The 24,228-nt window shown below is 42.0% G+C and overlaps 1 protein-coding gene across 1 annotated transcript in view; it reads right to left on the reverse strand.

Annotated features, from left to right (window-relative positions):
- Positions 1–24,228, reverse strand: part of LOC145456538 (uncharacterized) — a 266,927-nt gene that overhangs the window by 57,837 nt on the left and 184,862 nt on the right. The window lies entirely within an intron of this gene.

Consider the following 24,228-nt stretch of genomic DNA (forward strand, 5'->3'; position numbering starts at 1 on the left):
AGTCCAATTCATAGTGTTTTGGCTCGAGTCCGAGTCCAAGTCATTGTGTTGTCTGTACACTATACAGTTCCAAGTTCATGTCACGTGAAACCCATTTTTTACAACTATGCTTGGTGATATCGAATGCTTCGCATTCATAAACATACTAATTTTCCTTCCTTTTGACAGTATCTGGTAACATTATCAAGTACCCGTACAAATAGACGAAATAATTATAGTGTGATGACTTTTACAATAAAATGTATGTCTTGGTAGACCAAGTCGCGAGTCATATGACTTGGTCCGAGTCATGACTCGATTTATTACGACTCTGCCTTGGATAATACGAAAACTTACGTCACTATGATATTTTTGACAATGATAATATATTGTATATATGTGTCGTTTCATGAAGCGGCGCGGGAACAGAAAACGTGTAAGTGCCCAACGGAAAGTGCTACCTAGTGCATACAGGCCTACTAAACCGATGGCATCAAACACATGGAATTTTGTTTGCGACGTTTATTTTAAAACTCAACCCCCTCGAATGCACGCAACCACTAACACGAATTCCATCTCGAATCTTTGGAATTCCCTGAAGATCTGTTGAATGTCCTCTTCACTGAATGTCATCCGCATACTGCTCTACTTTTATTTTCTCTTTCCCGATCTGGAACGGTCTTATCTTCTTGTCGGTTTCCATTTTCCTGGCTGGGGGTGATAATACTTATAGCAAAAATCACCATGCTGAGTCCTTGCCTTATATCCCTCTATTGCTTAACTTCGTTGGTGGTCGCTCCATTTACTGTGATTTTTGTCATCGCGGTATCGGAGATGTTTTTAATGACTCCGGGTGAAGTGTTCCGGGAGTTAGTATCTTTTGAGTATCTTTTGAGGATCTCTGCGTATGTCCGTTATTTGTATGTTCATTATTGCACATTTTTGCGCTTAATTTATCAAGTCCGGTAGTATTTGTTTTTAGTCTGCTTGCTAGGATTCCTGTGTGAGTTTGCAGTCGGTGTCAAGGGTGTTATCGGACGAAAACTCCTTCGACAGCCCGTCTGTGAGCCAGGCGTTTTAGCCAGGAGTTTTGTCACTTTCCATTTCTTTCAGGATCTCCCTTTAGTTCGTTCATCTCTATTTGGGTGTTCAGGCTAATTTTTTGTGTCTGGGTTAGTTTTTGGTCTCCCAAGACGCTAAGACGGTTTGTTTCAACCACACATCGTTTTGTAAAAATCCTCCGTTAGGGTTTTCGTTAACTGTTTGATAAGGTAATGAATGCTCGCCTAGACCTTCGAGACATATTGCTCTGTCTCAATCATGAATACTCGGGTGCTTGGCGTATGAGCTGAACGGTGTGCGAAAATTGAACACGCGAATGATATCTCGATAAATGTATTTTTTTCAAATCAACGGGCTTGTCGGGGCAGACCATCTGTGACTGCCCCTCGCCCTCTTCGCCTCCTGCTCCAACTGTTTCAGGCGCTCGAACTTTCTTATGTCGCGCAAGCGCCTCCTCGCGGCTTTGGTGTAAACTTATTCGGTCGAGGGCTGAAAGAGCACTCGCGGCTTTGGTGTAAACTTATTCGGTCGAGGGCTGAAAGAGCATTGAGTATTAATAGGCACGAAGGGCGATAAAAAAAAAACTTTCAGCTCAATCGTGAGGTAAAATTGATGGAATAAAAACTGGAAGCCTTCACACTAAACTTGGTTAAATTCCAACCGGCAGCCACATTGCCAACCGGCAGCCACATCATTGCTAAGAGTATTTTATTCATTTACAGTCATGAATAACAAATTTTCAAAATTTTACGTTCGGATGTGTATAGAAACGATGCTCTGCAAATTTGTCTGAGCGCCAACCAGCGGAGTATCTATCTATGGTGGGCACAGTAAAAAATAATCCAAGAATTGGCACCGTGAACAATAATATATTCGGATCTATTATTTTTCGACGAGAATATGTTCGATTCCATCGGTTTGAGTTCAGCCAATATTGGTGAGCATCGTTTCTGTTAGCCAATATTGGTGAGCATCGTTTCTGTTAACGTCGTATTAGGAATAACAACGTCGTATTAGGAATAACGAGTAACAGAATATATATATATTTTTTAAACTTCATCTAACAATTATGAACGTTCTTTCGGAGCAATGTGGCTACGAATAAAGACTTAAAAATACACGCAAAAAAAATACATGCAAAAAATGGGCTGTGTCGCTTACATATACGTAAGTACTTTCATAGCCTCAGTTTATAGTCACTAGCCAAAAGAAAAATTTTATAGTCGCTAGCCAAAAGAAAAATTTTATAGTCACTAGCCAAAAAAAAAAATAAACAACTGATGACGATGCAATACACGACCAATTGATACCTATTGATCTAATAGAATTCGTGTCTGCGCCAATGGTTGAAGAGTGTTATACACTATATTATTACATTTCTTAACTCAACCGTATTATTACATTTCTCAACTCAACCGAACCTTGTTTTATTTTGAATAGAGAACAATTCACAAGTAGTACTAGTCGCAATCGATTACATTCCTGAAGTAATCACCCCGTGTCTTGTGGCTACCTGTGACAATTTCACCGAACACGGTGTGTAGCCTTCCAGTTTGCTGAACGGTTAAGTTAATCAAGTCGCCACAGTACAGTTGGAGATAAACTCGTCAGTTTTAGCAGGCCTGTTACGCACAACTGCAGGAGTGCAGGTGTACCAATACCAGAAGTGCAGATGAGCATGATGGGCGCGAACAATATCAAAAAACTCACCTCTTGTCCTCCATCCGAGACTGGAATTGTGACAACTATCAGTGAAATCGTCATGTAACCGTAAATGAGTCAACAGCGGAACCATAAATTATCCTACTCACCCTTTTGAAGCACGGCCTCCTTTGCTTCTTCTCAATTCTCCTTTCCCGCGTCTGCGTCCGCACGTCTCTAAATCGTTTGGCCATTTTCTATTTATAAGCTGCAACATAGTATTACGACCACAGTTAGCATACGACTGTAATCGCTATCTGTAAAACAATTACCACATCTGACAAAAGTGTCGCGTACGCGTCCATTTAAACTCGCAACTACACCTGTGTGTCGCACGCAGGCATAGTAACGAAAGCATACAACGTGTTCGGGAACTGGATGAAGCAATCAGCCCTCGTTTTGCCTCGATTGAATATCACTAATTGGTATTCGGTTGCAGCGCATTCATTTAAATTTGAGCGGAATCATGCGCTCGCTTTGGATAATTTGCAGGGACACCACTTGGATAATTTGCAGGGACACCACTTTCACGGCATAAGATGCGAGTTCGGTACGTGGTTTCCACAGACGAAAAAGCAATGCAAATAGCCCGAAAGCATAAATTTAACAAACAGTAAAGTGCAAAGTCGAATAACGACCGCCGTATAATGTCGAAATGTCATCACACGTGGTTTCGGCGACCTCGGCAAAGATGCCACGCCTTTCAACTCGTAACAGTGCTGGTATCGCATAGAAACCAACGTACATAGAATGTTCCTGAACCCTGTCCACTCTACCGAAATTACACTTATCTATTCATTTACCGAAATTACACTTATCTATTCATTTACCGAGTTAACTGTGAAGACCTGTTACTGTTCATTGGATCAGCACACAACGAAACCTCAATTCCAAACACGGATGTACGAATTGCGGTGTCTGTTTTTAATCTATATAATGTGCAGCAACAACCTGCAGCACAAAAACACTCACTATTGATTTCAACATGGACACTGAATAGGACAATTGAAGCAATGGCAGACCACCTAAACAACACCAGACGCTGTTACTCGGTTACTCAGCAGTGGATAAATGTTTATCGCACGAGGTTCCCAACACGGTATTCAACTGGTGGTGGGCCAGCTATAACATTGCGATACAAAAATGAAGGAAATTGTTCCCGCTGCAGGATTCCACGGCTAATTGCTTTCCGATATGGGTAACCAGTTAGTACATTTCGTTACTAAATTCACGATTAGTACATTTTATCAACGACGTTGCCAGTCGGTTCACGATTCAGGGTGCATGGCCGGTGAAACCAAGAACAATTGCTTCGTGTCTAGGCCCGAACACAGTGTATCTCATCCAAACCTCGTGTAAAAGCGAGTTGTATTGAAAAGTAACAAGGCTAATGATGACTCTGAATGTAGATTCTTCTTATACTACTTTGAAAGACCTTTCCGATAGCACCTTGATTGTGTGAAATAGATTGTCGAAACACTCGTGAATTCAGCTTGGATTTCGCATGCTTTTGGATCCGTCGCGCATTTAGAATGGTGGGCATACGTCCGAGACCGCAATATTACCTGAGGTTGGGAGTCGTATTGAAAACTAACAATTAAGGCCAATGACGACTCTGAATGTGGATTTACAGTATTGAGTCAAACTATATTCGCAATTTCATGAATACGGTATTTTCGTAGTATCCCATGAGGCCGTAGGGATGCATCAGTCCGGAGTTGCATAGTGGGCTAGTGCGGGACCACTAGGCGCATGAATATCCGCGCTAGGACACATCACGAGGGCTGGGCAAAATCGCGTGGGCCTACCAGAGTGATTCGATTCTGAATCACGTATTATGCCTCGAGTCGAATCGAGTATTTGAGTATCACCCAATATGTCAAAGTTCAAATATGTACCTTTTATGCGACCACTAAGAACATAATGACTGATATTCATCATATTGAAAGATACTTTGGCATTTTTATTCCACCATACCGATTTCATTGCACTCCTTGACAATTTTGTGGAATAATCATGTCTTCGGAAATGTGTTAGTGTATGTCTCTTATCGTCGTATGCTGCGACAGTCCAATAAAGGTTTCAAAGCTTCCCCAGCGGAAAATAGTATCAAAACTATAATTCTCGTTAGTAAATTAACTTTCAGTTGCGAGGAGCGTATAAATTTCAGGACTCGAAAAAAATCGTATTTTACTACTCGACTGGGATCATTAAAATTAATACTCGATTCAGATTCAAGCATTCGAATCATTTTGCCCAGCCCTAATCACGACATATAAAGGTTTCGCGAAACCTTTGTGTGCTCCCAGAAAGATCGACGGTGATAACACCTAGAATCCAAAATGACCGCGATGCTAACCGAAACCGTCGATATTGACACGAATGCGCGGCTCCGAAATAACGGCAACGAATAGTACTGCCCTTGAAATGTGAGCCCCGCGGTACAAATGCGACCCGAAGAGGAAAAACACTTCACTCGGGTCAAGAATTACGAATCTTGGGAGTAGCTTAGCGACAATCTTTATCAGAGGTCACGAAATAACAACATGATCCAACGAAGTAATGTGTATCCACCCGAAACTTCCTTAATAGTCTTCCGAGTCGCAAGGTAATCTCACTTTTATGGTTGCGACTCGCGTCAATTGCGACTCGAGTCCGAGTCCAAGTCATTTTGTTGACTGTACACTTCCGAGTTATGTACACTGTACAGTTCAAAGTTGATGTCACGTGAAACCCATTTTTTACAACTATGCTTGGTGATATCGAATGCTTCGCATTCATAAACATACTAATTTTCTTGCCTTTTGACATTTTCTGGTAGCATTATCAAGTACCCGTACAAATAGACGAAATAATAATAGTGTGATGACTTTTACAATAAAATGTATCTCTTGGTAGACCCAGTCGCGAGTCATATGACTTGGTCCGAGTCATGTCCCGAGTTATGACTCGATTCATTACGACTCTGCCTTGGATCATACGAAAACTTACGTTACGTTACGTTACATACATGTGTCGTTTTGTGAAGCGGCGCGAGAACAGAAGACGTGTAAGTGCCCAACGGAAAGTGCTACCTAGTGCGTACAGGCCTACTAAACCCATGGCATCAAACAAATGGAATTTTCACCGTGAAATTTCACATTGCTGCCAACGCACCCATTGTATCGCGACATATAGCGAATATAGCTAGGATTTAGTCCACGGCAACCTAGATAGGCCATATCCAAACGTCACATTAGTTTCCCAGTCAACCACATAGCGCTTGAAGGATGGAAATACGCGTCAAAGCGAACGCATGCGGCTTGTCACACTTTTGCTGTTTCTGCTTCTCATTTTTCCTCGTCTATCTTCACTCTCGCACGCATCCTTTTGAAAAGAGTAAAAAAGAGAGACAGAAACAGTCGCCTTTGCAGCTCGTTTATTCCCAGCTTCGGTCCTTCTCACGTTCGTTAATTCATTCATTGCTTGCCGTGTTCGGGACACGAAGTGTTTGTGAGACAGGACGATTCTTCGGCAATGGTTAATCACGTGTCGCGTAGCGTTTGCGTCTTTCTATTTCGTCTTCCTCTACCGTTGTATTTATGTTCGCCATCACTTTGGTTTATCTCGATCCGACGTTTAGTAACGCCTTGCGGTAACCCTTTCCGGGATTGTGACAACTTGCTGCCTGTTAATCTTCGAGACATCTATCTGACTGCATCTTCCATCTAAATCTTGTCGAAACTTGCATCTGCATCATCTATCTCTAACCCATTGTTCAGCTAGCATCTTTGTTGACGGGCGATCGACAACAAGCAGAAGAACCAGTAATTCAAACCGTGTCGAAAGAAATCGAATTAGTAATAGTAATGATTTTTCTCACCCGACGAGTGATCGTCACAAGTTGACCAGTATACACGAGTACCAGATGACGGCTTTACTCGTATCTTGTTCTGGAGGGCGTAACTTGATGTGTGGTGTTTGAGACTGCGAACCCTTCGATATTCTGACGCCTCAGATCGGTGTGAAGTTTACTGACACCTCTTTGGCTTCATCTTTCACAGTTGTAACCAATGCAGGCAATGCGATCGGCGGTTTTTAGGCAAAACTCTGGCTATGATAAATCATGAAAACCTGGGTGACATAGACAGGTATTTGCTGACAGGTCGGGGCGATTTAATTTAGTCTGGTTGGTCTGGACCGGGTTACGATGGTCATGATCAGATCATCGGTACCGATACCGAATACCGAAGCACTGTTTGTTACGTCTTCATACTTTCATTTTGCCGTAATCGGTTGACGAAATGAATCTCTCCACACTACGAAAAGCTTCAACACTTATTTGCTCGACGAACCAACAGTCTGACATCGCGATTTTCTCTTGGTCATGTTTTGGTCGGGGAGCAATGGGTCATGTTTTTCGTCGGAGCAACTACTACGACACTGAACCCACGACGTTGACCTATGTAAAATTACCACATTCACTTGGCAGTCCGTCGTTTACCTGAGTAAACATATCATTTTCCTTTGGAGATCTGACGTTTACCCAGAGTGACAATACATTTTCACTCGGAAATATATTTTACCCTGAACAACAAACCATTTTCACTTGGTGGTCCGTCGTTTACCTGAGTAAAAATATCATTTTCATTTGGACGTCTGGCGTTTACCCAGTGTGACAATTCATTTTCACTTGGCCATTGAGTCGCTATAGTAACGTCACGCTTTCACGATGATTAATTACATGACTTGCCGTAGTAATATTGTACTGGCTAATGCTGTATACCGCAGCCTGAACGCATTGAACTTGAAGTTACCTCTGTAATAGCATTTCCGGCTAATAGAACTTCTATGCTGAAAGCCTATTGTTATATGAATGCATTGGTGTGTATACGTATTTCTTTCGTGGTGACTGACTAATTAATTACATTTTTCAATGTAATTGTAATGTAATTGTAATTGAAGCATTTTTATTTTGTGTAATTGTAATTTGACAAAAATTTTGCCTAATTACAATTTCAATTACATTAAATTGCTATTGAGACCTGACAAGCACAATATAAAATAATTGACTTGTAATGCATTCTCTTTGAATGTCGACAAGGAATTTGGTGGATCCATTCGCGGAAGCCCTTGACTGCGCCCTTGCGGGCGAAGTTTTTTTCATTTTCACCGCTATGCTGGCCTCGGCTGCCATTGTATACAATTTTTAGATTACTAACCAACGGATGGATTCGCAACACGTGGCTCACGTTTGAATACGCCGAGAAGCGAACTGCTGAGCCGGCTAAAAGCAGCAGAATTGATAGTCCCATAGCTGGCGATCCAAGAGTCGAAATTTGATATGTATGGTCCTAATCGAAAGCTAGTGTCGCACTGATTCCGCAATAAAAGTATATTTCCAGGCAATGTTACCATCCCAAAATAGTCGTGAAAGTCTGGGAATCGGCATTGTTCTGAACAATCGCTGGGCGTAATTGGTAATTGTTGTGGTCATGCTGCTGCTGCGCTCTCACTTTTCAGAACAGTCGGCCTTAAACGGCTATTTTGGAGCAGTTACATTGCCCTGACGAGATTTAATTTTGTATTTTCGGAATTAGTACATCAATAGCTTACGATAAAGACCAGATGCATCAAATTTGGACGCATGGATCGCCAGCTCTAGGACTACAAAGTTTGCTGGTTTTAGCCGACTCTGCAGTTCGTTTGTCGGTGCATTTGCAGTTCGTTTGTCGGTGCATTTGCAGTTCGTTTGTCGGTGCATTCATCCGTGACTCGCATCTTGCGCATCTGTCCGTGGGTTGGCAATCTACAATACTATTCCAGATCACGATGATGCATCGTTACTTCGTCTGGCTAACTAACCAGACCACGGGATATTATATAACGTCTTATCTGACAAAGCACGGTTTTGTTTTTACTCCTCATCCTAATTCCAACGTCCCTCGATAAAAATAATATTATTTCTTTAATTATGTACTATATACGCAAATCCAACACATGCATATATTATAATACTTTTTCAACGACATACTGAACCCTATCCTTAATCCTAACACATAGGAAATTAGGTAAATAACATTTTACATTTCCAATTACGTGAGCCATAATTACCTAGCATACAAAACACGCTTATATTACGCCACGATGACATCCTACATAGCATACTATGTACGCACATGAACGCATTTATTACTACACAATCTGAACTTGAATTGTTCTTAAAACGACGCTACGGTTCTTAAGGAGCACGGTTGAATTTATATGATTATTCAATTACATGTTCAACAGCAGCAATTGTAATTGTAATGTAATTGATGCATGCAAGAAGTAATTGTAATTGTAATTGAACTGAAATAATGTATTTGCATATGAATCACAACCGTTCCTGTCAAGTTCGTGTCCGTAACTAGACTGCACGATGTTTCTCCCACTTAGATAGAATCTGAATGTTTTATTGTGAACTAGCAAAGAGTTCGGCAAAAATATCAGGTGCTCCCTCCCTCTGCCGTATCTGCAAGTAACCAGACGGAGATTTAACATCAAATTAATAAGGCACACACAATGTGATATAACCTCGTCTGATTCATATGACGATCATGGCATATTTGGCGGAAACGGGTATTCCTGTAACATACATGAGGTTTTACTCGACAAACCTGATTGAACGACACATCGACATGCTTATGAATAGCACGCGCAGTATAAGTCATCAATTGAATGTGTCAAGATCAATATCAATGTGCAAACGGACGATTGCACGGACACGAGATCTACTAGCACGGATAATAACCTCGTCATGTGTTCGATCAATCTCTGAGTCAGGTGATTCATTGTTAGAATAGTCGTGCACGTCTCTCTGGTTACTGTTATTTGAAACAAGTCACACAAGTGTAACTTCCGCTCACACATTAACATGTATCAACTTTCAATATCTGGTTTATTTTCCACGTACATACAGGTATGACCTGAAAATGGTTGTACATATTCGGTCATGCCGGTTACCGGCGGTTCGACATGGCCTGTAGTGGCTTTCACACTATGAGTGAATGTGTAGTATTTCGGTGCTCATATAACAATCGGAATGTTCTTTTTCAAATCGATTATAAATCTGGCAGTTTAATAAAAACCGTTCATTCACTTACTGTATAATTCATGTCACCCATCATAACCTTGCCTTTTATACAACATTTGTATACTCACCTCAACTTGGGTCGGTATTGCGTCGCCCCTAATACGTGCTGTTACGCTTGACGTGTGTTCCACGCTGTGTTCAATATGGTCGGTCTACAATTAACAATGACACAGTTCATAGATAACGGGCAGTGTTACTGCATAAAATTAGAACGTCTATCTGAATGGGAAAGTTACATAATTGTGCAGTGAATTCCAACTACGTTGAAATTGACTCCAACAGATCTATAGTAATACGTCATTTACAATTACGTATTGATAGAGAATAAATGTCATGAGAACTACCGCTAACCCAAGGGTCGGCAACCTACGGCCCGCGGGCCGGATCAGGCCCGCCAAGCGATATCGTCCGGCCCGCGACATAATAATTAGTTATCACAATGAGTTTCAATCTGCAGTGCATCACTGCACTGCATGAAAATAATGCGGCATTGCTACGATATAATAGTAGCCTACATCGTATTAGTCCAGGGGTCGCCAACTCAAAACGGGTCGCGGGCCACTTTTCAAATTTCGTAGAGGCCGCGGGCCGCATGAATTCGATATCGATCTAAAATAGGCAACCACGTTCTAAAACTCTACGTCAGTACGACGCTGAGCTATTTTGAACTGTGAGCTGTGCACGATACGTGGAAACGCTTTTCAGCGACTAAGGAGTCGATATTGGGACTAGGGAGATCCGTTACTAGCTGAGCGATATTGGGACTAGGGAGATCCGTTACTAGCTGACATACCATCTCCACGTAAAGTTTGATCTTGTGGGAAAGCCCTAAGCCAGTGGTTCTCTAACTTTTTTAGACACGCCCCCCTTTATGATACTGAAAAATCGTCATATCACAAAATGCAACCAGGAAGCTAGCAATACCAACGGCTAGTTTAATGGCATGGAAGGTTATGATTGATGATGAGAGAGCTCTATAAGATGAATTCCGGCCTATACACAGAGCAATAACGATTAATTAGAGGTAAATCGCGCGAAGCGCGAAAAAATTTTCAGTTGAGCGCAGCTCCGCCTCCCCTTCTGATGCTTTCGCGTTCCCCAGTTTGTAAACCACTGCCCTGAGCCGTTTTCTATGCGTCTTGGTCTTGGCGGTGTTTGGGCCATTGCAAGTCAAGGCAATATGCCCATTCATATCAGCTGATTCTCCCTCGATGGAATGCTGTTGCCATCACCAGAGCCGTTTTGGCTAGTGACGAATAGTGATGTTGGACACAGGAGAATAGCTTATTTTGAAACAACACAAAACAAGTTGAGACTGTAGTCAATTTTAGCATTTCAAATTGGTTTTCTTAGTTTTTTTTCTGAAATCTCAAATCAGGTCGCGGGCCGCAGAATATGACTTGGCGGGCCGCATGCGGCCCGCGGGCCGCGTGTTGGAGACCCCTGTATTAGTCTATTGTTACGCCATAAAACGAAGGTGGCTGAAGTAGGAGATCCAAATAGACTAGTCTGCCCAATCTCGCAACCGAAAGTGTTCCATACTTTGTGGTGTGACAATAAAGGTGTCCTTCCTTTGCTTCAAAAACGCTTGGAATATCTCAGACGCAATGACAGAATCTCAAACTGTTAAGACGCAATGACAGAATCTCAAACTGTTCAATTATAGATAACTAGCCTCCGTATGTTCGTTAGCCTATCTCTCCGGAAGGCATTGTGCGCCAAGACAACAAACCTCAATAGTGTTTTGGCCACAATGGTGAAAACTGTTAATATGATTTTTGTCAGTTACGCCAGATATTACTAGAAGCAGAGAATCAATATGGCGATGTCCTGTAGGACTATCTATATCTGTCATGTTCGCGCATTAAGTCAAGCACAAATATCGCCGACTCATAATCTTGTAATCGAAAATGGGTATCTTGCTTTCCTGCTACATTTAACGTCACATCTGAACAAATTGAATTTGCAACTTCAGGGGGAAAACCACTAAATATACATGAGATGTTGAGGCGCATTCAAAACGGATCCGTGACTCGGAAATGTCAACAAGCATACAAAAAAATATGCTCACTTTCCTATACTGGAGCGGAGAAAAGCTAGTACCAACACTACATTTGTAACTGTGATACGAAATTTAACTACTGAATATTCACCCACTTTTCCGACATTCCTTCTCTACAAAATGAATTCTGACTATTCAGTACTCCGTTTAATGTGGACGCCAATACCATTGCCTGAAAATTTCAAATGGGCCTTTCTGAAGTGAGATGCAGTTGAATGACAAATTTCATACAAAGAGCATATCGCTGCATGACTTCGACAAAGAGTACGTTCTTGAAATTGGTCTTTATCCCAGCTTGACCAACAATGCAAAAGAAATTGCATCGATTTTTGGAAGCACGTACGCATGTGAACAATAGTTTTGAACAATGAAAGTCACGAAGAGCAAGCTAAGATCACTTATTTCGGACGTCCATTTTGAATAGGGTCTGATTCTTGTTTCATCTGACATGTTACCAGAAGTTGAAAAACCTTTCACAAAGCAAGCTGCGTCAATTGTCACATATATTCTGTGTTGTTGAAGTGCAAATACATGTGTCTTCTGATTGGTATGATTGAGATTGCAGCAATGTAGGATAATATACCGAAGTGAGCGTAAAATATAATACCAAGAAAAATGCCGGCCCGCCAAGAAGTTGTGCACCCGAAATTTGGCCCGTGACTAGCAAAAGGTTGCCGACCCCTGCGCTAACCTGTACATGACAAAACTAGCATACATAATCACCTCATGTTATTGATGATTACTTCTGAGATCAACCATGTCTTGATGGATTTGTACCTGCACAGATATCAACAAACTCGTAAGCACAACACATAACTTCAAAAAAATGGTGGTAGTTGCGACGTGTTAATTAATGTGAGTATAGTAGATGACCTTGTGCAGTGTTGTGATATTGTTGTTCCCATCAACAAGTTTCTGGTGGGCTTCTCCGTTGCGGCTGCTGGTTATCACTTTGTCCACATCTCGGAATGATTCTATCTGAATAACGTTCAAAACGTCAGTGAGTAGACCGTAACATTACTGCAAATTACATACAAGGGCTACCTTATCCTGCATGGGACTATATCGCATCACATCGTAAGCAATCCATTACTGTTGTTTTTGTCAACCTCATATCGACGCGATTCTGTCTAATGATATGTCGTCGAGTGCATTAAAGGTTATTATATATTAGTAGATAGCTGAATAAGTCACAGTCTATGATGTAATGTCGCCTCCCAACAAGTCGAATTTACTTACGTCCAGTGGTGTTAAGTTGAAGGGCTTCGTCGTATCTTGTGATACATCAGTGTTCACCTGTGATTGTTGATTGATAAGCTTCACCTGTGTTGATTGATAAGCTTCACCTGTGATTGTTGATTGATAAGCTTCATAGAGTTATATCTCAACCAAGACGCCGATCATAACTAGCAATGAACCTTACATACATTGTGTATGTAGCTGGATGTTATGGTTGATAGACTTTGGATGTTATGGTTGATAGACTTGAGTTTATTCCAAAAACTCGGTGCTGACAACATGCCCTGTTTCAAGCTAGTTGGATGTACCTGGCATGTTATACATAATGAATGTAAGTACCGATGATACACCATTGTACCTACTTTTTTAGTTGTTCCGCGGTCAATTATCTTTGCTTCACTTGTTTCAGTTGGCTGTAATTAACATGATAATTTATCCTTCTGAGCGCGCGAAGCTTGTTATATGCAAAGTTGCCTACCTTTTCCAGTATCCTCTTGCTTGGCCCAGCGCCGTTTACATTTAGGTAACTATAATGTTGGAAATTATAGGCATATATGTAAGTATGCATGACGTGAAGATCTTACCTGAGCAGGTTCACTGTTCACTGTGTCGCCACACGCAATACGCTCTCCTGTGGGTGTACCAGGAGGGTTGATCGCCGTTGCACCTATACATTCATAATAGTCATGGACTACACTGAGCAATGGCTGACAGCATGCAGCCTTAATATTGGATGAATGGTTTGACTGAAAGAAATCCACAACCAATTTTTCAAGTAGAGTCTCACACAGACTAGTGAGTACTGCTTTGCGTCCGGTATTTGATTCAAATTGTCCGCTGAACTCCATAACTAAAAAAACGTCGTTCCCACGCATTGATGTCGTCTCCTGCATCCTTCAATATATCATACGGGTGGTCCTAATTGGTCGTGATTACTGCGATTGTAGCTGCGTTTTTTTGTTTAGATCCGTGGGACTTGGCTGACCATGGACCGTGGAACATCTGTTTGATTGCAGCAATAATTATAATATTTTCCAAAACGAAATACCGGCGTCATCAACTTTCAAGATTCTACTGTTTGTCGACATGACTAGTTGTCCAACACCACATGAATCCTGTGGCATGCTTGTTGTTATGCGGTCTGGAAAAACAGACTAGTAAGAAGTGTTTTGTCCGCTCCAGCCTCACCCTTGAGCAGGATATGTGGTGATTCCGCCACGTCTTTGCCTCGTGCCTCGATTGCAGAACACATCAGGCAAAGCAGTGTCTCGCTATCGTTTAAAACATGCCCCTGCAACGTTGCCTACGTGACCGATGTGGCCACTATTTTCCTGACTATCTCAAGAGCATGGGACAGATTCATGCTGTTATGCGCTCGCCGCATTGACCACAACTCAATAGCACGGATATGAATAATCGAGACCATTTGTGGCCATTGTTGGTAACTGCGACTGACGAATGTTGCAGGAGCCATGAAACCAAGTTTGTCGGTGACATAATACTCCCATTCCGAGAACGGCGGTATCGACATCATGACATAAAGTAGAGTTGAATACTTTGAAATTTTAAATTCGGAATTGATAAACGACGTGACATATACATGTTACAACTCAAAATGGCTCCAATAACAGGTACACATCTTTAATTGGTATCCTGACGTCAGTTTTTTTCGAGTCAAACAGATATCGTAATGTAGCCAATTCCGATGGTATCGTTCATACACATTTCATCTAACAAGAAATACCATGAGAACCGGAACGGCCACGTTTGGCGACATTGAGAAGCATTGTCGAATATGGCATATCCATCACACGAATCGAAATGGCTCCAATATTAATAACAACGGTTAGGGTAGCCTCATGGAAATAAATAGTAGTTGTAGCCGATACTTATCTATGAATGGCTCACTATTACCTACTATATCCCCTATCGATATCATGTCATAAAGTTGAGCTATATACTTTGAATTGCGAACTTCGGAATGGATAACCGTGGCATAATAATTTTATGAATGAAAATGGCTCCACTGTCAGCAACATATCTCTAATTGTTGTCCTGCTGTTACGTCGTTTTTGGAGCCAAAACATAATTATATCGTAATGAAGCCATTTCCGATGACGTCGTCCGTACAAAGTTCATCTCGCAATAAAGGTTAGGAGGAACGGAACGGCCGCATTTGGCGACATCAATAGTCATTGGCGAATATGGCATGGTCATTTCACGATTCCAAATTACTCCACTAATAATAGCGACAGTTAGGCGTAGCCTCATTGAAATAAATAATAGCTGGAGCCAATACTTTTCTGTGAATTGCTCCCTCTTACCTGCTACCAACGGTTGGGGTATCCTCGTGGAAATAAATAGTAGTTGGAGCCGATACTTATATATGAATGGCTCTATGTTACCCACTATATCCCCTATCCATATCATGTCATACAGTTGAGCAATATACTTCGAACTTCGAAATGGATAACCGTGGTATAGTCATTTACTGAATGCAAATGGCTCCCATGTCAGGCGCATATCTGTAATTGTTGTCCGGTTGTTACGTCGTTTTTTATAGCAAAAACATACGTCGTAATGTAGCCATTTACGATGACATCGTCCGTACAATTTTCATTTCGCGTTAAAGGTTAGGAGGAACGGAATGGCCGCTTTGGCGTCATCAAGAGCCATTCGTGAATGTGGCATAGTCGTCTCACGATTCTAAATGACTCCAATATTAATTGGAACGGTTGTGGTTAGTTTAATGTCAAGCGTTCGTACTTGGAGCCAACATTTAGCTATGAATGATTCCTACCCTATCTATATCACGTATGTCATAAAGCAGAGCTACTTTGAATTTCGAATTTCGGAATGGATAAACGTCGTGACATATGCATATTACAACTCCGAATGACTCCACTACCAGCCACATATCTGTAATTGTTGTCCTGATATTAGCCCCTTTTTTTAGACAAATCGATATCGTAATGTAGCCATTTCCGATAACATCGTTCATACACATTACGTTAGAAAATAAATTTCATTAGGATCGGAACGACCACATTTCTCGACACGAAGAAACATTGTCGAATATGGAATAATCATCACTGTTATTCATCATCACATTCACAGTCTAATATGCGACCCATGCAAGACCGTATACCCAGGTTTTTGTTGGATATGTACGAAACCGATAAATCGATACATTTTCTTTTCCTTCAACATCAATAAGACAAGGGCCATTCCAATGCATCGCTCGAATGTGAGGTTCGTCGGGTGTAAAATCCATGTCAAATAGCACCAAAGTGTGCCTTCCGTGTTTGATTATTTCCAACATCGCATCTTGTCTGTGTCGTAACACTATGGTGCATTGTAAAACGGATTGACATGTTTTTCGATATGACCAACTGAATCGACGTCAATAACCTTGTGGCGATGCCGTTTCAAAATGCTACCGATATGACGAGCGCAACCTCGATCTCTTGTGGCGATGACCGTTTCGAAATGTCGCCGGACGAACTGGACAAACACTTACGATGGTGTGTTTTATGATTGCGTGTGATATCGCCAGAGGTGGTGTTTTATTGTGGTGTACGATTGCTGTCTTCAGTCCACAGAAACACACCTCATTGGATCACGGTATCAGTGCGACATTTGCAGAATCACTGTTCACGATATTTATCTGGAGTCGTTATGTAGGAGTAGCGACATCCATTCATCGTGATTTAGTGAAAAGTTTACCCAATCATTTCGAGCACCCGTGAATCGACGTTTTGTAGTCTCAGCTACTTTCAAACTCTTAACGGCTTTCCCGTGAGCTTCTTTTGGGCTCATTGTTATTTTCTATCAATAATCTATGGAATGAGACGCAATCGCGGGGTATTTTTAGGATTTTCCAAATTTAGAAACGGATCGGACATTCAGCCGACAATATGATCATGCAGAATGGCTAAAAAAAAACAAAATGCCATGTTCAATCAATATTGCCCTGCGAGCTAAGTTTTTGGAGTAATGTAAGCAAGCTTGCCGCGCTTCACTTCCACCTTAAAGCTGCCTATAATTTTTGAGGAGCAAGGAGTCATAAAAGGTGGAGCTGGTAACAAAAAAATACGGCACAACAACTTTTGATCTTTCGCTTTACCCGATATTATTTCTTCGATTTCTGCACAAGATCCATCCTCTAGTATGTATGCATTATTAGGTTTTGCCTTAGATATCAAACATTGGTTTGATAATTCCTCACTAACATCATGGGATGTCGTTTCACTGTAGCGTTTGATGATTTGAGTCAATGGACTTTTACCTGATCTTACCAGTTTTTTTGTGATTGCATATAGTTTTCAAATTTGACAGCTGAACAATACTCACGGGCTTTGAAGGTGACAGCGTCGTTGGACAAATGATATGGATTGCTGACAGGATTTCTCTGACACAAGAATACCGATCGCAATATTGAGAGTTAAAAATGTTCATACAGGTCGCTCCGCAAAATTCGTTTCAGAGCAAGCTTGCCAGTATACAAAAGAAATTGCTCGGTAGCCTTCCAGCGGTCAAGTTCGTCAAGTCCTCTTGGCTTGGAAGCGAATATATTCGGTATGCAAGTCTTCATCTTTCTCAGCCTTTCACTTACCCTCAAAATCTGAGTAGCAGATCACTTACCCTCAAAATCTGAGTAGCAGACATACGCAAATTTTTCGGGCTTTTTGAGTCTGTCCATATCTTCAACATCCTGTCCATATCTTCAACATCCTCTTTGGAGGATTTTTCGTCGAAGCAATGATCGAATCGGAACCTCTACTCGAAATACATCGTCTTGCATTCACTCACCAGCAGGATAGCCTTGCTCTGAATGGCGTTGCAGTCGCTTTCTTTTCTGTTGAAAGGTCGCTTACAAACGCAAACAGTGGTTGAACGACGTGTTCAAATCACACTGTACCGTGGCAAAAGCAACGGAATTGATAGGCTTCTTCGTTGCTTATTCTTTGTTGCGGCGTAGGCGTTTTGTCGCGGCGTAGCCGGCTACGCTTTAGTTGAGCAGCAAAGAATCTCTGGCCGGCGTTGGAGCTGTAGCTCCGGAATCACTAACCTTTCCGGAGATTCCAACGTTGTAGCGACTACTGGAGCGGAGGTCGTCGAGAAATCTTCTTGCGGATTTCGCTGGTCCGGCGTGTGGAGCGACTTCGGTGTAAAAACGTAGAGATTGTCGAAACTTGATATTAGCCATAAAGACCGAGAACCTTGTTATTCTACCAACATATATGATGCACAGCAAAAGCGAATTGATAAGAATCGACGGACTCGGGATTTCTTGATTTATGTAAAGTTGCATGCAAGGCAATGCGTCAGCAATCAAAAGTTGTCTTCCAATGACAGACTTACATGCTATACGAAACACCACTTTACGTACCTTCATTGTCGACTTGTATAGTGGTTGGGCGAGGCGGCGTTTCACCCGTAGCAAGTTCTGGCATCGAAATAGGAGTTCATAAATCCGTGTGCAATTCCTAATGAAACTGATACGGCATATCTTTTGTGAAACATCACTTTACGTACCTTCATTGTCGACTTGTATAGTGGTTGGGCGAGGCGGCGTTTCACCCGTAGCAAGTTCTGGCATCAAAATAGTAGTTCATAAATCCGTGTGCGTGTGCAATTCCTAATGAAACTGATACGGCATATCTTTTGTGAAACATCACTTTACGTACCTTCATTGTCGACTTGTATAGTGGTTGGGTGAGGCGGCGTGTCATCCGTAGCAAGTTTCCGGGAACCCTGTAGGTGAGGCGGCGTGTCCTCCGTAGCAAGTTTCCGGGAACCATGACGACTTTCGGACTCGACAAAAAAAAAACTTGTCGAAAAAATATAGCCCCGGCGAAACCGCCACCTCACTGTCACCGAATTTCCAGAGAACTTTTTACTGTACCAGTGCAAAGTCTACATTCATCATCGATGTTCTCTTGTAACATCCGACGAACAAAGTCCAACGCCTTGACCAGCTGCAACAAAAGCGCATAGTCAGTTGCACGTTGCGATGGTCTTCGATCAGACATGGAGTTTTAAGACCAATGACGCTCATCGGCCAGCTACTGCTCGTGCGCACGACACGGTCCAATGCCGCTGCTTCCTCCCCGAGCTCTCTTTTGATCTTGCAGTTGGAACATATCCACTCGTGTTGAAAATGATTATCATCATCCATTTTCGTACTGTCAACACAAGGGCGCCGCGTTTCGTCAATACAATTTTTCAACGAGTTGTCATAAAAGCTGTTTTCAACTCGGGGCGAGGGCCGGGTACAAGCCCGCTCACATTGTCCCTCTTCATATTAGTCATTTTTCGGGAATCCTATGTTGACTTCTTTCGGACACATTTTCTCGAAAAAATGGGCCCGTCGAGTCGCCGCAGCGACCTTACCAACCCTGATGTTTCCGGGGTTTTGAAATTGTACGGCCTGTTTTTCTGAGATTTTACAAAAGAGGACACGGCGAACCGCCGAAGCGACCAGTCGAGACTCCCGATGAATCCGAATCACTCTCGCCGAGTCGAACGTAATTTCGAACAAAGTTTGGTGTGGTGGAAGTGATTACAGGAACGGAGTTAACCAGCGAAAATGAGTACAATCTTTCCAAAGTCGAATATTGTTGGCGCGCTCAGCATATTTTTGTTTTGTTTGCTTGTTCTGAAACGTGGGAAAATGCGCGATACGGTCCCATGGCAATCTTTCTAATAGCTCACGGCCTTACGAAAATATTACCACAAAATTATTACCACAGAACACCCGACAACTATGGACCATGACGATCAACTTAATTTCTGGGGAAAGAAATTTTCAGACCTCTCTTACCAATTCCGGTAATTTACAACAACCCTTCACACATCCGATTAACAAACGCTATTACGCGATTCACGAGATTCATTAATTTGTTTCTCAGCTTAGTAAGCACCAAGTAGTGTTTATGAAAATCAGCGTACCTGTACAGTTAGTTTCTAAAGTTTTATTGCGATAAGTTTGTCAATTTTACATTAATTACTTTGTTGAAGCGTGTTGTTATTCCGTGAACCTAGGTAATGATTGTAGCTACATCGTAGTCGCTCACACGATTGTAGCTACATCGTAGTCGCTCACACGCACTCAAACTAAAGGAAAAACTTCAACACTGGGAGCATTAGTTTCCCTTCGCGGGTCGCATTTGTGCCGCGCCCAGCTCAGACTAAGACTTATCGGGTGACGACTATATCGGCGCAGGAACATATTGACATCGAAGGTTCCGGCCAACGTGCCACCAGTGATCTTTTAGCCAGTTCACTTCACGTGAAGCTGCGTGTTGGCCAAGCCGTCCTATGTCTTGGTGTGTTCTGGCACGAAAAATGTCGGCACCGAAATGCAGCCGGTCCTTACGCACCAGACGAATCAAGACTAATATTTGAAATTGAATTATGTGGGACTAAAATATTCAGAAATGAACTTCCGATAGCACCCTGTTCAATGGCATTACTGCAGCCAATTGGTATGTAATTTATGTCCCCGCGAATCCATAGAACATGGCAAACCGTGGCGGTAGCGACCCTAGGTTGGGAAGCCCTGTAATTCACCAACTCGAATATTATTCTTTTCTATTCGATTATATCGAGGGAAGAAGCGATTCGGAATCGGGACAAAATACCTTTGCTCAATTCTTACTACCACCAGACGTACAACTAAATGCGAAAACGAAGTACGAATACAATGCACCGCGCGAAAACTCCTGGAAACAGCGACATCCGGCGGCCATTCAGACGGATATACCGAGTCATTTATTTATGCATGCGTGATTCAGCGAGTCAGCTCGAAGTTGTCGGTCGCATGTTGTCACCGGAGACTGTATGAACTCGGAGTCAAATTATAGATTACTAACCTAGTAAGCTATAGTCGAAAATATGGTTGGCGGTACTAAACTTGAGTATTGCTTTCACAACTAAATACATTGCAGTAAAGAATTTATTAACTCGAAGACTTTGCGTGTGCCCCTTATCGAGAGTTAACGGCACAATAATAATCATACAGAGAGAGATTCAAACGTGAAACCCAAAAGGCAAAGTATGACGTAATAATACAATAATAAAAAATTTACGCTAGGCCAAGTCAGCTGTACCGGTAGTCATAACAAGAGCCGAGAGAAAATCAAATTATACTATAATACAAGGAAGACAACACACAGACAAATAGCGGTATATATTATTGGGAAATTTTGAGATTATATAGAAACTCTTTCTGTTGACATAAATCCGGATTGGTCAATTTTATTATGGTTGACTCCAAGACAGACAGATGGAAGGCAGATCTGCATTTAGCAATCACAGTGAACATACTGTCATTGTAATGACTGGCAGTGGCGGCTCGTCCTATAGGGCAACTGGGGCATTGCCCCACCTAATATTCTGTTCAATAACAATTCTTTACCATTTATAGACGCACACCAATCTATATATACCGAAATCACAGCGAAAATCGTATTCTTCTTGTCCTTTCGCTTGTAAATGCCCATATATAGCGAAGTCTCTGCGAAAATCGAATTCTCTTCGTGTTTTCGCTTTGCGAATGCCTAGCCGGGCCATGCCCCGGTAGCGCTCATAACAAGCTTTCACTGTCTATTCTCTCAAAGCCGCGCACAATGAAGAAACGGTGATTTACTCTCTCCTATTCGTAAAATGGCCGAGCAAGCGGGGCAAATATGCCTGGTCGCCCCTAAGGTGTGATGTAACAATCGTATCTATATCTAAACTCGATTACCGTAATATGCGTTTAGTCGACCTTTGCTGGTATAGGGTAGAGTGGGGTAAAACGCCCCTGTGAGGTAAGACGCCCACCATCGCTATTACCAAACAAAGTGATTGTTGAATGAGTCACAATAGCCTAAAGTATGCCTAATGGTCAGACGGAGCTGTCACCTTAATTTCTGAAGTTCAAAGAGGACTTGGTGAGTTTTACGATAATTTATTACTTTTTGACTTGTTTCTTACAAAAATAACCGTAATATAACTGGATGAAACGTAACTATTGAGGTCGCCGAATGAATATTTCTTATTTATTTAGGATCCTACTATGTTCGATGTGATTTTAGTGTAATTTCATCGTCAGATACACAAAAAAAACACCTTGTTAGTGTTTCGAAAGTAATGGCGGCCTCATGGCTAAAACGCCCACCCCATACGCGGGGTAAAACGCCGCTAGTGGGCGTTTTATGCCTTGAAGTGATTCGCATTCGTATCATTACCCAGGAGATCAAAATCATGTTATTTGATAAGGAATTTCCAATAATATCCAATACAGTACCGGTAAGGTGTTTTTTAAATGGTTACGGTCTGTAAATGAATCACTCTTTATTTAAATGGCATATGCAAAGACGCGAGATGAGTGTGAAATACTGAAATCTCAAACAGGAAGTTTGATCAAGAGTTTGATCAAGAACCAACTAAATGTGTTCACTGATCAGTCTAATCAAAACATACAATTATTATTTACCTGCAGAACAGAAACATGGTGAGGACTTATAAAAGGAAAACATCCAGGGCGTCTAAAAGGAAAACATCCAGGGCGTCATACTCTGAAGAAAACTTGCGCAAAGCTATAGACGCCGTGCAAGGCGGCGCGGCGTTGAAGACAACGGCAATATATTACGGGATACCTCCTCGAACGCTCCGTCGACATACGAATAAAGAAGTATCCAACCCGGGTTCTATTTCACTGGGGAGGTTTAGACCAGACATAAATCTTCAATATGAAATTGAAATAGTATCGAAGATTAAGGACATGGAAAAGGCCTTATTTGGCTTGACTACGAAGGACGTACGCCGTCTGGCTTATGACTTTGCCACAAAGATTGGAATGAAACATCGGTTCAATGACGACGGTAAAATGGCTGGCAAAGACTGGCTACGTGGTTTCTTATCACGTCATCAAGAATTATCAATTCGAAAGCCGGAAGCTACCAGTATAGCACGGGCAGTGGGATTTAATAAGCCTCAAGTGGAAAAGTTTTACACGGCTTATCGGGGCGTTTTAAACTTACACTGTTACGTGCCAACTCGTATTTGGAATATGGACGAAACCGGAATTACCAATGTCCAAAAGCCTGACAACATCATTGCGACGAAAGGTGCACGGGAAGTTGGGAAAATGACGAGCGGGGAAAGAGGGAAAACAGTCACGATAATTTGCGCAACGAATGCGGCGGGAGCATACATACCACCTATGATTATATTTCCAAGAAAACGAATGGCGGACGGGCTAATGAGAAATGCACCCATTGGATCAATTGGCCACTGCACAGCAAGCGGCTGGACCGATGAAGGAAGTTTCTTAGTTTGGCTAAAACATTTCGTTTCAATTGCAAAACCCACAATTGATGAAAAACATTTAATCATCTTGGATGGTCATCATAGCCATAAAACCCTTGCTGCAATCGACTATGCCCGTTCGAACGGAATCGAACTTTTGACGTTACCACCTCACTGCACCAACAAAATGCAACCACTCGATAAAACGTTTTTTAAAGCTTTAAAATCTAGTTATAATTCATCGGTGGACAATTGGATGGTAACAAATCCAGGAAGGAGGGTCCAATTTTTCGATATGGCCGAGATTTTTGCTGTTGCTTACAACAGATGTGCCACGGTAGAGAAATCCGTCAATGGCTTCAGGGCCTGTGGACTTTGGCCATTCAATAAAGATATATTCTCGGACGAAGACTTCATCGCGTCCGAAATGACCGATGAGCCAGACCCCGATGCCGGAAATGCTGACAACTGCCAAGATAATTCCTCCACTACCGACCCAAGTATAGTTGAAGTGGGAGGAACCACCAATAACACGGATTGTGAGGTAGTTAAATCAACTACCATGGCTTCAACTTCAAAACATTCAGAGGCAAGGGAAGCTATAGACGAGTTATGTTCGCCTGTTAAATCTGCCACAAAACGAAAAAGATCCAGGAAAGCAGAAAACTCAGAAGTTTTTACGTCATCACCTTATAAAAACGCTCTGCAAAAAAAAATTAAATCACCGAAGCCGGTTACAAAGAGATCGAAAAAGGAGAAGGTGCCTAAGGAT

This window comes from Botryllus schlosseri, chromosome 14 (genome assembly GCF_051294905.1).
Source record: "Botryllus schlosseri isolate E-star chromosome 14, Bs_hap1, whole genome shotgun sequence".
Taxonomy (NCBI): Eukaryota; Metazoa; Chordata; class Ascidiacea; order Stolidobranchia; family Styelidae; genus Botryllus; species Botryllus schlosseri.